Source organism: Manis javanica, chromosome 9, assembly GCF_040802235.1.
Source record: "Manis javanica isolate MJ-LG chromosome 9, MJ_LKY, whole genome shotgun sequence".
NCBI lineage: Eukaryota > Metazoa > Chordata > Mammalia > Pholidota > Manidae > Manis > Manis javanica.
Genome location: NC_133164.1, coordinates 66,854,643 through 66,871,982, shown reverse-complemented (window position 1 = coordinate 66,871,982; position 17,340 = coordinate 66,854,643).

The following is a 17,340-nucleotide window of genomic DNA, read 5'->3' as shown; positions in this document are numbered from 1 at the left end:
TTCCTGACAATGATTGATGTACTAATATCTCCAGCATATTGCCTCTTTTTCATAATCATAAACCTGTTCCAGTTTGAATGTTAGAGGTAAACATGACAATTTAAAATATGCTGACCCTACTGGAGGTATATCTATGACAGGCAGGCACATCATAGATAATGGCAGAAGAGTTGAAGTCAAAAATGGAAGGAAAAACAAAACCTTTCAGTCTATTAAGGGTTTATTTTGTGGGGACAGCAAGAATATTTAAAATTGATCTTTTTGGACTAAGTAGATTAAATGTGTGGGCACTCTAGGAATATAAAATAATTGGGTGCCTCATTCAGGCCATGTGATTTGGCTGGCACCTTTTAAACAGAAAGGCTGACCAAGGTAGGGAGGGAGACCCCAGGGAGACAGAGTCAACCCTTTCCCGTATTACGACTACCAGTTCTGGCTCAGAAATTGCATGTGCCTCTTCAGAAGGGCCTTGAATAGAATACAACTTGCTTTCTTGAAAGATCATTTTGTGACTACAAGTTACTGTTCAAGAATGGCTCATGGGATTCTCACTGACCTCCACCCTGACCCTCTGGATTTACAGCATCTTCCTTCTAACTGTACCCAGTATGCTGCTCAAGATGAGGTCCACTAAGTGAAGGATGACCCCTCACCCCACACCAGTGGCAGCGTCTGCTTCCTGTTGGCCCTGCTCTAACTTGGCTGATGGTGGTGACACTCTTATTGTCACTGAATTTTCCCCTTGACTCCCCTGGAAAGTGTGAAAAGGCACATTAGGAGAGCCATGTTCAAAAACATTTGAGAGGCAAAGCCTTAGAGAAAGATAACTAAAAACGACAACTTGGCATTAATAAACAGCCTTCTGAAGGCATGGAGAACCAGTATTTTGTATCTTCCTTATACTTTGTATTTTCCTTACAACTATGTAGTTCTATACAGCTTCTGGCTTAATTATACTAATACCAGTGATTTAAATATTATTATTATTAGATATCAACTTTAATTGATCATTTATAGTGATTTGATGAAAATTCCCTAATCATGTAAAACAGAAAAAAAAAAACTTCTGTTTTTTATTTCACAGCAGGGGCACCCAACACAGTTATCTGACTGGTCAACTACAAAAGCAAATGTAACTTTTAAACACTTAATTAGGTAATAGAATCTAGTCTTCTGCACAGCGTATTAGATTCTTCTTAGTACTAAAGTACATAAACATTGCATCTCACCTGATTCAAAATTCCACTTTCCCTTTCTAAATTACTCATTGCTGCCAGATCTTTTCGGACTTACACCTGCACACCTGATATTCTTTTCATCTGTCAGGCGGGCTGCTGATTGTCACCCAAGCACCTCCTCATCCCGTTGGTCTTAGCTTAAGGCTTCCTGTCTCTTACAATCCATCTTAGATTTGCTCAGGTAACTGTCAGCAACCTGCCTAAAGTTCCTCTGCAGCTGGCATGTACCTTTATTACAGCAACAATACATTGCATTAAAATTTTTTGTTAGCATGCTTGTCCCCATTCTATGTCCCATTCTACAAGGTTCTAGATAGTAGAGGCTAATTTGTCCCCTATATTTATATCCTGAGTACCCAATATAGAGTTTGAACAGAGTAGACACACAGTACTTATTTTGTAGAATAAAGGAATTTGCCAAATAATCTCTTGTATGAATGCAAGGATGTGAAAACACAGCATAGGTTTTCCAAGATGTGATTAAGATTAAATAATTCTTCCTTTGTAGCCACACCATGATCCCGAGCTCTTAAAAACATTTGGTCTTTGTGAAAGGCAAGCTACACAGGATGCTGACATCGCCATGCTTTTTGCCAATGGTGATAAAGAGTAAAAAGGGAATCGTTCCCATTGGTTGCCAGGCAAAGTCTTGTCTGTTAGAATGTAGAAATCCTGAATTCAGATGTTTATATGTTTTCTGGGACACCCAAGTTGTAATAGAAATGTATATTTTATTATCCTAAGGTGTTAAGTAAATAAGAAACTAATTTCTATTTTCCCCCACAAGAAATAGGACAAGATTTATATCAATTTCAAAAATGTAGCCTTTGACTGTAGCAGGTGGATGGTGAAGTCACTGATCAGACAAAGTCGAGTTAAGGAGTTGCTAGGGATACAGAAGGAAGCCTTATTTTATGCATTCCCAATATTAGTTTTGTCAACAAATATGAAATTTGAGTTTCTTTGACTTGAAATAGAAAATTTCCCAAACTTTTGAACACAAAGTGACGTCAACTTATTTTGACTTGAAAATGCCTGCTTTTTTTTCCAGTTGTTACTTTCAAACCCTTCCATGTGAAACTAAATCAATGCCTATATGGGAGAAATATCATTAAAATAGTTTACTCTTGGGTCTTTCCTGACCCAGAAAATATTTTAAAAAATTTCTTACCACTGAATGAAAAACTAACACCGTTACTTTTTAAAATCTTAAAGATATTGCATATCTTTAATAGTACATATGCATAAATTGCACCTCTAAGTATATACACATAAATGTCATTACAACCAAGGTTAAAATAACACGATAGGTGCTTGAGAAGTAGTGCAAATAAGATTAAGTCAGATAATACATTTTTGTGAAAGCTTTCAGAGTTCAAGCACAGATGCTGGGGTGGGTGTAGCAGTGTGTGAACACAATTCTCCCAAGTCTGTTGCATTGGTGCATGTGCTCAAAGATCCCCCCTCCTCATCTTGGCACTGCCTTCTGTCTTGAATCACATTCACCCTCCTATTTCTCCCAGTGTTTGGAGTTGACAAATTAAAAAGGAAATGCTTTCTTCCTACCCCATATCCCTTTGGAGTGACGTGAAGTATGGTAGGGGGACAAGAAGACCTAGAAGGGATTCATGTTCCCCAGAAGCAGGGGAACCTGTGGGCAGCTCACCGTGTTCCCAAAATAGATGAGAGTAAGGTTCCCTCGACCCCTGGTTTCTTCTCCTGGCTTGGAGAGGACGAGGAGAAAGCAGAAGGGTGCCTGGCAGCCTCCCCACCTCCACCTGAGGCACTCGTGCCCTCCCGAGGCCCAAGAAGAGGGAAGGGAGAAACTTTGAATTTTAATGAAATTTGGAGTTTTGATTGTTACTCTGCCTGAACATAACAGTAGCAGGAATGAATCCCTTGGACCCATCAGAAGTACTGAAGGTATGGGAGGCTTTTACAAAAGTGGCTGATGCTTACAGCACTAAATTATGTTTTCTACCTTTATCTTGCATCTACCTACCATTTCGGCATTTTATTAAAAAAAAAATAAGGGAGAAATGTGGGATTCACATATAAATCAAGTATAAAAATCAAATGACTAATCATATCTGACTTGATTGTTTATAGTTCATGATGCGTGATCAAAACCGAAAGTTTCTGTGATGACTGCCCTTGCACTGTTCACCATGTAAGGACTTATTCACTATGTAAGGACTTGTTCACCGTGTAAGAACTTGTTCGTTATGCTTCAGAAGATTGGAGACTGTTGAGAGTTAGGCTTGGGGTTGATTAATGATTGTGCATTGAGTCCCCTGTACAGAATTTTATTGTTGTTAACAACCATTTGATCAATAAATATGAGAGATGCCCTCTCAAAAAAAAAAAAAAAGTGGCTGATGACAGGAAAAGTCAGGGGCCAAGACTTGAGATTTCTTCCAGAAGAGGGGAAAACTAAGCCCTACCAAAAGGATTTGCAGGGACAGTGGAAGAAAAAGATAAACTTGCTTCGTCATTGCAGCTGAGTCCTACAGAGTGCTCTTCCTGTTGGCAGGCAGGGCTGATGAAGGCACAGGGAGGTGGGGATTGTGGTCTTCACCTAGTTTATACAGACTCACTGCAAGTGGAACAGCTTAGGCTTAATTTGCATGTTGAATTGTCCTGAGCATTGGTTTTAAATATGGATAAACAATTTGCTTTTGTACACAGGATATGCTTCTTCTAAACCTTCAGGAAGATGAACTTTAAAATAAATATATTTTAAAAATCTGTGTATTAGTTTATATTTACAATGCATTTTTAAATGCAGCATTTTGTGTCTAAGATGTTTATGTTTGTGGAATATGGAGATTTGGGGGATAATTTCCATTAAAGTTGTATTATATTCATCTATAATTTACAGGACTACTATCAAACTCAAATAAGCTAATAAAGCACATAATGAGCCTTGGAAAATTTAAAAAATAGTAGATATTATTAATACTATTATTATGTAAATACTAACAATTACTCTCTATGACACAAAATACTTTAATCTTTAATTTTAGTGTGTCTTTAGCATTAGTAATATCAAGATGTAAAGTTATAAAAACATCAAAATATTAGGTGGTATTATTTGTTTCAAAATTTGATCCATTTAATTATGGCTTTTATATTTATGTAAGTATAGAAATAGAAATTTGAACATATCAGAAAAGATAAGCATTTTTGCCATATTGCTGGATATTTTATATTTGCATATTTTACAATAATTTTAAGTGGTCCAACAAAAAAGTAGTAATACATGCTTTAGTATGTGACAAACAATAACACGTGTAGGAAGAATCAGTAAGTGCATTATATGAATGAAAGTTCAAAAAGTCCATCTTTACGATCACCTCCTCCCTTTCCCAGAACTAGTCAGTTTTTATTTTTTTTTCTTAAATTTATTGTTTAGAATTTTGTATTGGACTTGCAGAGTCAGAGTAATATGGAATCAAAAGTCTCTACTTGACTAATCTCATATCTACATATATAAAACATAATTCTTATATTACATAAAATTTGTGGATGACTATGAAATACTATGTTTGTTTTATTATAATTTTTTTTTTTGAGAGGGCATCTCTCATATTTATTGATCAAATGGTTGTTAACAACAATAAAATTCAGTATCGGGGTGTCAATGCTCAATGTACAATCATTAATCCATCTCAAGTCTAATTCTCATCAGTCTCCAATCTTCTGAAGCATAACGAACAAGTTCTTACATGGTGAACGAATTCTTACATAGTGAATAAATTCTTACATGGTGAACAGTACAAGGGCATTCATCACAGAAACTTTCGGTTTTGATCACGCATTATGAACTATAAACAATCAGGTCAAATATGAATATTCGTTTGATTTTTGTACTTGATTTATATGTTGATCCCACATTTCTCCCTTTATTATTATTATTATTATTTTTATTTTTAATAAAATGCTGAAGTGGTAGGTAGATGCAAGATAAGGGTAGAAAACATCGTTTAGTGCTGTAAGAGGGCAAATGTAGATGATCAGATGATCAGGTGTGTGCCTATGGACTAAGTATTAATCCAGGGCAGCAAAACATCCACGGATGCAGAAGATTTCTCTCAAAGCAGGGGGGGTGAGGTTCTGAGCCTCACCTCTGTTGACCCCCAAATTCTCACCTGATGGCCCCCCTGCGACTGTGCCTGTCTTAGGTTGTTCCTCCCTTGAGGAATCTTACCCGTCTCTGGCTAACCAGTCATCTTCCGGGGCCATTCAGGGAAATGTAAAGTTGGTAAGTGAGAGAGAAGCCATATTGTTTGAAAAGGTTAGCTTTTTACTTCTTTGCAGATTTATCCCCTGTGGCTTCTATGCCCAGCACTTGTCTCGAGGTATCTTTACCACCTGGAGGAATTATGATACTCGGTAAATTCGATATGAGGCACGAATTCTATTTAAGGGTTGTAATTAGGAAGAAAGAAGAAAAGCTACAGATGTAGCATATGGAAGGAAACATGGGAGGATTGATTATTTCTTTGACATATCCTCTTGTGAGTATCTTAAGTATGTATAGGTTTTAAACTACTAACTAATTTGCACACACATATTAACATAATAGGAATACGGTGACATAAACAAAGCAAATCTATAATTACCATCCATCTCCAGTGAAGCCAAGAAAACCATTTAGGCACCCTAGGCATTTGTGAAAATTTATCTATGATATGATGGATATTGTCCAATTGTACTTGAACAGTCTGAGAAAAATCAGACAAATTAAAGCAGCCCATTTCTGGGATCTGTTCACATCCCTTATGTTCTTTTAACTCTAGACAGTCTATAGTCATGAGCTTTTGGAGTGCTACAACTTGCACCCCTCCCAACTCCTGGTTGAGTTCCAACAGTACAGATCTGGTCAAATTCGTTGTCTCACTGTATGCACATGCCAGCTTAGACATCTCCCTCCTCATTCCTATGGCAAGTCCAGGAGATGGTGGGCTGGATGCAGCCACACCCGCAGCATCGTCCGGATCCCTGTGGAGGCTTTTTGATGATCATCCCCTGGCACAAGTCCTCCAGAGAGTGCTGATGCCGGAAGCTCTTTGTCATATCGTATCTTAGTTCATTTTCTGGGTATCCAAGTTAGGCCTTGATCTTCTGCATAGAAACAAACAGACCTTTTGTCCACACTTTGACATGCCCTCTATACCACTGTGCAGAACTCATTGGAGGTCAGCACACAGTAACTGTTTTTTTTTTTTTTATTAAGAGAAAGGAATATTATCAGAAAAGAGTACCTCCATAGCTGATCATCTGACACCCTTTAAGTGATCAACATTAAGGATATTTAAAGCATGCGTTGATCTTTGATTTACCAATAGTTTTATCCTATCAAGGAGTAATCCCCCTTTTCTTTCTTTCTTTCTTTCTTTCTTTTTTTTTTTTTTAATTTTCAATCTACACTTACATGAAGAATACTATGCTTACTATGCTCTCCCATATATCAGGTCCCCCCTAACAACCACATTACGGTTACTGTCCATCAGCTTAGCAAAATGTTGTAGAGTCACTACGTGTCCTCTCTGTGTTGTGCAGCCCACCCTCCCCTTTCTCCCTCCCCCCATGCATGCTAAACTTAATAACCCCCTTCTTCTTCCCCCACCATATCCCTCCCTCCCCACCCACCCTCCCCAGTTCCTTTCCCTTTGGTACCTGTTAGTCCATTTTTGGGTTCTGTAATTCTGCTGCTGTTTTGTTCCTTCAGTTTTTCCTTTGTTCCTATACTCCTCAGATGAGTGAAATCATTTGGTATTTCTCTTTCTCCGCTTGGCTTATTTCACTGAGCATAATACTCTCCAGCTCCATCCATGTTGCTGCAAATGGTTGGATTTTTCCACTTCTTATGGCTAAGTAGTATTCCATTGTGTATATGTACCACATCTTCTTTATCCATTCATCTACCGATGGACATTTAGGTTGCTTCCAATTCTTGGCTATTGTAAATAGTGCTGCGATAAACATAGGGGTGCATCTGTCTTTCTCAAACTTGATTGCTGTGTTCTTAGGGTAAATTCCTAGGAGTGGAATTCCTGGGTCAAATGGTAGGTCTGTTTTGAGCATTTTGATGAACCTCCATACTGCTTTCCACAATTGTTGAACTAATTAACATTCCCACCAGCAGTGTAGGAGGGTTCCCTTTCTCCACAGCCTCGCCAACATTTGTTGTTGTTTGTCTTTTGGATGGCAGCTATCCTTACTGGTGTGAGGTGATACCTCATTGTAGTTTTAATTTGCATTTCTCTGATAATTAGCGATGTGGAGCATCTTTTCATGTGTCTGTTGGCCATCTGTATTTCTTTTTTAGAGAACTGTCTGTTCAGTTCCTCTGCCCATTTTTTAATTGGGTTATTTGTTTTTTGTTTGTTGAGGCATGTGAGCTCTTTATATATTCTGACGTCAAGCGTTTATCGGATGTGTCATTTTCAAATATATTCTCCCATACTGTAGGGTTCCTTTTTGTTCTATTGATGGTGTCTTTCGCTGTACAGAAGCTTTTCAACTTAATGTAGTCCCACTTGCTCATTTTTGCTATTGTTTTCCTTGCCCGGGGAGATATGTTCAAGAAGAGGTCACTCATGTTTATGTCTAAGAGGTTTTTGCCTATGTTTTTTCCAAGAGTTTAATGGTTTCATGACTTACATTCAGGTCTTTGATCCATTTTGAGGTTACCTTTGTATATGGGGTTAGACAATGGTCCAGTTTCATTCTCCTACATGTAGCTGTCCAGTTTTGCCAGCACCATCTGTTGAAGAGACTGTCATTTTGCCATTGTATGTCCATGGCTCCTTTATCAAATATTAATTGACCATATATGTTTGGGTTAATGTCTGGACTCTCTAATCTGTTCCACTGGTCTGTGGCTCTGTTCTTGTGCCAGTACCAAATTGTCTTGATTACTATGGCTTTGTAGTAGAGCTTGAAGATGGGGAGTGAGATCCCCCCTACTTTATTCTTCTTTTTCAGGATTGCTTTGGCTATTCGGGGTCTTTGGTGTTTCCATATGAATTTTTGAATTATTTGTTCCAATTCATTGAAGAATGTTGCTGGTAATTTGATAGGGATTGCATCAAATCTGTATATTGCTTTGGGCAGGATGGCCATTTTGACGATATTAATTCTTCCTAGCCATGAGCATGGGATGAGTTTCCATTTATTAGTGTCCCCTTTAATTTCTCTTAAGAGTGACTTGTAGTTTTCAGAGTATAAGTCTTTCACTTCTTTGGTTAGGTTTATTACTAGGTATTTTATTCTTTTGGATGCAATGGTGAATGGAACTGTTTTCCTGATTTCTCTTTCTATTGATTCATTGTTAGTGTATAGGAAAGCTACAAATTTCTGTATGTTAATTTTGTATCTTGCAACTTTGCTGTATTCCAATATCAGTTCTAGTAGTTTTGGAGTGGAATCTTTAGGGTTTTTTATGTACAGTATCATATCATCTGCAAATACTGACAGTTTAACTTCTTCTTTACAAATCTGGATTTCTTGTATTTCTTTGTTTTGTCTGATTGCCATGGCTAGGACCTCCAGTACTATGTTAAATAACAGTGGGGAGAGTGGGCATCCCTGTCTTGTTCCCGATCTCAGAGGAAATGCTTTCAGCTTCTCGCTGTTCGGTATAATGCTGGCTGTGGGTTTATCATATATGGCCTTTATTATGTTGAGGTACTTGCCCTCTATTCCCAGTTTGCTGAGAGTTTTTATCATGAATGGATGTTGAATTTTGTCAAATGCTTTTTCAGCATCTATGGAGATGATCATGTGGTTTTTGTCTTTCTTTTTGTTGATGTGGTGGATGATGTTGATGGATTTTCGAATGTTGTACTATCCTTGCATCCCTGGGATGAACCCCACTTGATCATGGTGTATGATCCTTTTGATATACTGTTGAATTCTGTTTGCTAATATTTTATTGAGTATTTTTGCATGTACATTCATCAGGGATATTGGTCTGTAATTTTCTTTTTTGGTGGAGTCTTTGCCTGGTTTTGGTATTAGGGTGATGTTGGCTTCATAGAATGAGTTTGGGAGTATTCCCTCTTCTTCTATTTTGTGGAACATTTTAAGGAGAATGGGTATTATGTCTTCTCTGTGTGTCTGATAAAATTCCGAAGTAAATCCATCCGGCCCCGGGGTTTTGTTCTTGGGTAGTTTTTTGATTACTGTTTCAATTTCTTTGCTCGTAATTGGTTTGTTTAACTTTTGTGTTTCTTCCTTGGTCAGTCTTGGGAGGTTGTATTTTTCTAGGAAGTTGTCCATTTCTTCTAGGTTTTCCAGCTTGTTGGCATATAGGTTTTCATAGTAGTCTTTAATAATTCTTTGTATTTCTGTGGAGTCTGTCGTGATTTTTCCATTCTCATTTCTGATTATGTTGATTTGTGTTGATTCTCTTTTTCTCTTAATAAGCGGGACTAGAGGCTTATCTATTTTGTTTATTTTCTCGAAGAACCAGCTCTTGGTTTCGCTGATTTTTGCTATTGTTTTATTCTTCTCAATTTTGTTTATTTCTTCTCTGATCTTTATTATGTCCCTCCTTCTGCTGACTTTAGGCCTCATTTGTTCTTCTTTTTCCAGTTTTGATAATTGTGATGTTAGACTATTCATTTGGGATTGTTCTTCCTTCTTAAAGTGTGCCTGGACTGCTATATACTTTCCTCTTAAGACTGCTTTCGCTGCGTCCCACAGAAGTTGGGGCTTAGTGTTGTTGTTGTCATTTGTTTCTATATATTCCTTGACCTCTATTTTGATTTGTTCATTGATGCATTGATTATTTAGTAGCATGTTGTTAAGCCTCCATGTGTTTGTGAGCCTTTTTGTTTTCTTTGTAGAATTTATTTCTACTTTGATACCTTTGTGGTCTGAAAAATTGGTTGGTAGAATTGCAATATTTTGGAATTTACTGAGGCTCTTTTTGTGAGCTAGTATGTGGTCTATTCTGGAGAATGTTCCATGTGCACATGAGAAGAATGTGTATCCTGTTGCTTTTGGATGTAGAGTTCTGTAGATGTCTATTAGGTCCATCTGTTCTAGTGTGTTGTTCAGTGCCTGTGTGTCCTTACTTATTTTCTGCCCAGTGGATCTATCCTTTGGGGTGAGTGGTGTGTTGAAGTCTCCTAAAATGAATGCATTGCAGTCTATTTGCATCTTTAGTTCTGTTAGTATTTGCTTCACATATGTTCCTGCTCCTGTATTGGGTGCATATATATTTAGAATGGTTACATCCTCTTGTTGGATTGAGCCATTTATCATTATGTAGTATCCTTCTTTATCTCTTGTTACTTTCTTTGTTTTGAAGTCTATTTTGTCTGATATTAGTACTGCAACCTCTGCTTTCTTCTCACTGTTGTTTGCCTAAAATATGTTTTTCCATCCCTTGACTTTTAGTCTATGCTTATCTTTGGGTTTAAGGTGAGTTTCTTGTAAGCAGCATATAGATGGGTCTTGCTTTTTTATCCATTCTATTACTCTGTGTCTTTTGATTGGTGCATTAAGTCCATTTACATTTAGGGTGACTATTGAGAGATATGTACTTATTGCCATTGCAGGCTTTAGATTCGTGGTTACCGAAGGTTCAAGGTTAGCTTCTTTAGTATCTTACTGCCTAAGTTAGCTCACTTATTGAGCTGTTATATACACTGTCTGGAGATTCTTTTCTTCTCTCCCTTCTTATTCCTCCTCCTCCATTCTTCATATGTTGGGTGTTTTGTTCTGTGCTCTTTTTAGGAGTGCTGCCACCTAGAGCAGTCCCTGTAGGATGCCCTGTAGAGGTGGTTTGTGGGAAGTAAAATCCCTCAGCTTTTGCTTGTCTGGGAATTGTTTAATCCCGCCATCATATTTAAATGATAGTAGTGCTGGATACAGTATCCTTGGTTCAAGGCCCTTCTGTTTCATTGCATTAAGTATATCATGCCATTCTCTTCTGGCCTCTAGGGTTTCTGTCGAGAAATCTGATGTTAGCCTGATGGGTTTTCCTTTATAGGTGACCTTTTTCTCTCTAGCTGCCTTTAAAACTCTTTCCTTTTCCTTGATCCTTACCATTTTAATTACTATGTGTCTTGGTATTGTCATCCTTGGATCCTTTCTGTTTGGGGTTCTGTGTAATTCCATGGTCTGTTTGATTATTTCCTCCCCCAGTTTGGGGAAGTTTTCAGCAATTATTTCTTCAAAGAGACTTTCTATCCCTTTTCCTCTTTCTTCTTCTTCTGGTATCCCTATAATACGAATATTATTCATTTTGTCTTGGTCACATAGTTCTCTTAGTGTTGTTTCATTCCTGGAGATCCTTTTATCTCTCTCTATGTCAGCTTCTATACGTTCCTCTTCTCTGACTTCTATTCCTTCAATGGCCTCTTGCATCTTATCCATTCTGCTTATAAATCCTTCCAGGGATTGTTTCACTTCTGTGATCTCCTTCCTGACATCTGTGATCTCCCTCCGGACTTCATCCCACTGCTCTTGCATTTTTCTCTGCATGTCATCCCATTGCTCTTGCATTTTTCTCTGCATCTCTGTCAGCATGTTCATGATTTTTATTTTGAATTCTTTTTCAGGAGGACTGTTTAGGTCTGTCTCCTTCTCAGGTGTTGTCTCTGTGATCTTTGTCTGCCTGTAGTTTTGCCTTTTCATGGTGATAGAGATAGTGTGCAGAGCTGGTACAAGTGACCGCTGGAAGAGCTTCCCTTCTTGTTGGTTTGTGGCCTTCATCTCCTGGGAGAATAGCGACCTCTAGTGGCTTGTGCTGGGCAGCTGTGTGCAGACAGGGCTTCTGGTTCCTGCCCGGTTGCTATGGGGTTTATCTCCACTGTAGCTGTGGGCGTGGCCTGGCTGGGGCTGCTCCTCCAAAATGGTGGAGCCCCGTTGGAGGGGGAGTGACTGGGAGGCTATTTATCCCCGTATGGGGCCTCTGTGCTCCCTGCTGCCCAGGGGGTTAGAGTGCCCAGAGATCCCCAGATTCCCTGCCTCTGGTCTAAGTGACCTGTCTTGCCCCTTTAAGACTTCTAAAAAGCACTCTCCAAACCAAAACAACAACAGCAACAATGAGTGAGGGAACAGAAAAAAAATAATAATAATAGGAAAAAACGCAATTTTTTTTTTTTTGTCCTTAGGCGCCGGTCCCAGGCACCCACTCACTGGTCTTGCTGCCCTGTCTCCCTAGCACCAGGGTCCCTGTCCCTTCAAGACTTCCAAAAAGCAAACGCCCACCGGTCCCGCAGGGAGAAATGCACGATATTCTTTGTCCTTAGGCGCCGGTCCCAGGCACCCGCTCACTGGTCTTGCTGCCCTGTCTCCCTAGCACCAGGGTCCCTGTCCCTTTAAGGCTTCCAAAAAGCGCTTGCCAAAAAGAGAAAAAAAAAGGGGAAAAACGCACGATTTCCTCCGTCCTCAAGTGCCGGTCTCATGCACCCGCCCACCGGTCCCGCATGGAAAAACGCGGGATAATCTTTGTCCTCAGGCGCCAGTCCCAGGCAGCCGCTCACCAGTCCCGCCGCCCTGCCTCTCTAGCACCGGGGCCCCTGTCCCTTTAAGGCTTCCAAAAAGCACTCGCCAAAAAGGGGAAAAAAAAACAAAGGGGAAAAACGTGCGATTTCCTCCGTCCTCGGGCACCGGTCTCAGGCATCTGCCCACTGGTCCCGCAGGGAAAAACGCGGGATATTCTTTGTCCTCAGGCGCTGGTGTCAGGCACCCGCTTACCTGTCCCGCCACCCTGCCTCCCTCGCAACGGGGTCCCTGTCCCTTTAAGGCTTCCAAAAAGCACTCGCCAAAAAAAAAACGCTCCGGTTTCTTTCCACCCGCCGGGAGCCGGGGGGAGGGGCGCTCGGGTCCTGCCGGGCCGGGGCTTGTATCTTACCCCCTTCACAAGACGCTGGGTTCTTGCACATGCGGATGCGGTCTGGATGTTGTCCTGTGTCCTGTGGTCTCTATTTTAGGAAGATTTTTCTTTGTTATATTTTCATAGCTCTATGTGTTTTTGGGAGGAGATTTCCACTGCTCTACTCACGCCGCCATCCTGGCTCTGCCTCCTATTATAGTTTTAGAACTAGTCAGTTTTGCATGGTAGAACATGTACTCACAAATAACTTATTTTATACAACAGAATGACTTTTAACCTGCCATTTTGTGATTTTCCACTTTATTTTATGTTTGATGGATCATCATTTCATGCTTTTTATGACATTTCACATCAATTCATCACATTTTTAAAAATCTCTCTGTAATGCTCCATTATACAGATGTGTAGTCATTTGTTAGATCTGCCTCTTACTTTTTGATATTAACATTGTTTTTAATACTTAAGTAAATTTTCAGGTATTTTTATCTTTGAAAACTTTCAGTTTTAAAGCTGTTGCTTATTCCCTGAAGATGGGCTTGATGCTATGTTGATTGGCAGCAGGAATTTTTGTCTCTATACTCCCAAACTGCTTTTCAAAAACACAAATATCCTGTCCACAATAGGTGACAAAGTCCATTCTATCATGCTTCACAAACACAAAATTACATGAAATGTTTTATCTTGTACCACTTTGATAGTTTAGAGATGGGACATTATTGCTCTTTGATAGTGTATTTCTTTTTTGTGAATGAAGCTGAACATTAAGTTCTAATTATTTTTGTTCTTATTTTGTGTGAAATTGTTGTTCATATAATTTGCCTTTTCTCTAAATGAGATACTGGCTTTACCTTATTGATTGGTAAAAAGTTCAATATTTAGATTAGTCTTGTAACTCTGCTACTCCTTTTGTATTGGCAAGAGTTCTCAAAGCTGTAAAGCTATAAATAATTCCTACAGGTGGTTATTTTTTTACTGTAATATGTTCGTATTCAAAAAACTTCTTTTTATTACATGAAATGATTACAAAATATTAATCTGGAGAAATAAGCATGTGATATGAGAATAGCAGAAACAATTCTACTGAATAATTAAAACAGCATGTTATAATATAAAAATTGATAGAGCAAGAAATTAGGATAAGAAGTACAGGAGTAGCGTATGTTTATATCATAATTTATGATAAATGTTGCATTTAAAATCAATAAGGATATTATGGGCAATTTAAGGATATTATGGGTCCAAAAGTGGACTCATACAGAATTAGTTCTGTATGAATTTACATGTATAAATAAACAAGAGACATGCTAGAAGAAGACATGAATAGTTTTCTATTTTTTGAGTGGTGGGTATCATATAAAACAAAAAATTCCTAACAGAAAAATATATGATAATAATATATACATGCAAGTAACAAAACACTCAAAAAGTTAGAGTTTGCCAAAGGGTTAATTTTTTATTTTGATACAAAAGCTAAACATGGATTGTTCCTTCATTTTCCTTTATGCAGTTATGCTAGTTACCCGACAGAGGGCGGTGTGGCTAGGCTTGATCTTTTCTCTAGTTCTCCTTTTCTCTCGTTTCTCTCTTTGCACTACTCTCTTTATACTTCACATGCACACCCCCACCATGCATTCCAAATGGGCAAACCTGAGTCATACATAGTATCAAAGATCTGAGGTTTGATCACAGGAAGAACTTAGTCAACACTTAAGTATTGTGCGAAATCTTTCACTCTACAAAGGTGCCAACGATCAAGAATTTATGAACTATACTAGGCTTTGTATTCATTTTCAAGATTGGAAAGTCTTGGGGAGATTATATATAGTGAATTTCTCATAGCTGTTGCCTGTTATTTCTCACATTCTTTGTTCTAATTCTGTAAAACATGTCCTGCAGATTTTTCTTGCTTAAGTCACTAGTGGGAAAGAAAGGTCAACTAAAGAATGAGGATAGTCCAGCCTCTAGACCTGAAAATACAGAGGAGAGGAACAGAGACTTTTCAGAGCGAACACTTCCTTTCTTTTCCTCTGCTTCTCCTGTTCCTTTCCACCATCGTGCTTCCATGTGCCCTGGAATTAAGTACCAGCAAATTAAGTATTTTCACCCAATTTGCAATCCTGCCTTCTGAAGATGCTCTTAGCAATACTGTCTTTTCTGTGCATGCAAAAAAGAAATAAAGACAGAGTGTATAAATGGATGACTTTAATGAATTTAATTACTGCCAACTTGTCCAGTTTCTATAGAAATGTACCTTTCTCTGGCTGTATTTAATGACGGATTTTCTAGGTTAATTTAGATGTAAGCAGTAAACTGCTAGAGAAATTAGTATAGGGTCACATATGAATTCAAATGCTAGAATTATATTTGAGTCTCTGACCCCCTATCACTGCTTTATCCCAAATCGTGCTATGCTGCTTCAGCCCTAAATTCTCCATTTATTCTCTAGCATCAATGCTTCTTTAAAAGCCTAGGATAATCAATAAGACTCTCACTGTAGCAGAAACACAGAAGAGGTTACACCTTCAGTTACTCTTTCTTACTGTCTATGGTAGTCTGCAGTAGGTAGTCAGCTCACTGAGATTTGTTTTTTCAAAGGTATTAATGTTACCCACACCTATGATGAAAATGCTAAGAATTTATACTCACTTGAGATTACAAATAATAACCTCAAGTGTCTTGGAAAGGGTGATTGATTAGTGTGTTCATCAGAAACAGAATAACAACAATTTAAAAAAATTCTCTCTTAAAATCATTGAAATGCTGACAGAAAACATAGGAACAGCTGTTGAGTATAGTATTAAATTTAGAGCAATTTCATACAGGAGTGTTGATTTAGACCTGACTTTTGGCAGGATTATCATTGAAATATTCTATAAATATAATAGTACAGTACAGAACAACTTTATATATATATAATTTCTGAAAACTGCAATTATGCAAAAAAGGTGCAAATAGAGATTCTGTGCATGTTGCTTTTTCTGGGGTATACAGTAGCCATTCCCCAGACCTATGGGATGTGCCTTGGTGCTTGCCTGGTTGATCTTTCTTTAGAAACTCTAATGTTTATTGTTCAACCCTAAAAATTCAGAGGTGAAGTCTTGTTACATACATGCAAAAATGCTTTCCAAGAGTATAATTTTGAGATTTTTAATGGGGAAGAAACTGCAGGTGCTTTTCTATTAATTTATTCACTATGTAGTTCATTTTACTTGTTTATTGGGACCCTAATTTGTTTCACTGATTATGCATAAGATGATAAGGTGTCATTTTGTTGTGGGTAGAACAATTTGGCAATGGAATGATCAGTGAAAAATGTGCAAGTAAGGTGAATGTTAACTTTTGTTATTTTTCCCAACTGGACTTCCCTGCCCATATCTTGAGATATGGAAAGAGATTTCACTCTAGCAGAGCTGTAGAAATCAATATTATTTTATCTTTGGAAAATAATGAACCCTGTTTTAGGGGAATGTATGTGTTTTATCTTGAAACTTGTTATTGCCATTTTTATACATACCAGAAAATTGTTCAGACTGACAACTAGGGAATTCAGGAAAATGGTTAACTTATAAACAAACTTTCCAATCAGTTCTGTGAACCTCTGCACTTTACCCTTTACCTACTACAAGCATGCATTTTGTATTAAAAGTAAGGGCAATGATGTGTTCACCAGAAAGAATCCCATAATTGGCAGTGCAAATCTAAATAAACACAGTGAGATTTGCAGGGACAAGGTCCCTGGCAGAGGCGAATATGGAGTTTGTCATTAACAGATGTTATATTTATATCTGGAGAGGAGAAAAGGGAGGGTGCGGAACAGTCTGTGGAGCAGCAGAATAGGAGTTCCCAGGTCCTCAGGAGTGCTCACCTGGCCTCCTCATCTTCCAGTTGTCTTGGTCACATTTATTTTACATGCTTATTTTCCTCTCCAAGTCTATAGAAAGGCAGTCTGCAGGGGAGGAAGTATGTTTTATAATCTTGAAAACGAGTTAAGGAACAAACGCACAGAGAGAAGAATGCCCGCACTGAGAGGCACTCATGTCGATGGCTTCTTGCAAACCAAGCTGGATTGGGGGGGACTGAAGACTCATTCCTGGGGAGCCATCTGTGAGATGACAGGGTGTTTATTAAAGAAAGCCTTTGGAATCAACCCCTGTGAAAGGGAGGGGACAAAACAGGAGTGGTCAGAAGGAGAAGTCAAGACAGTAACTGCAATCATAACCTCAGCCAGCCCTAGGGAGAGCT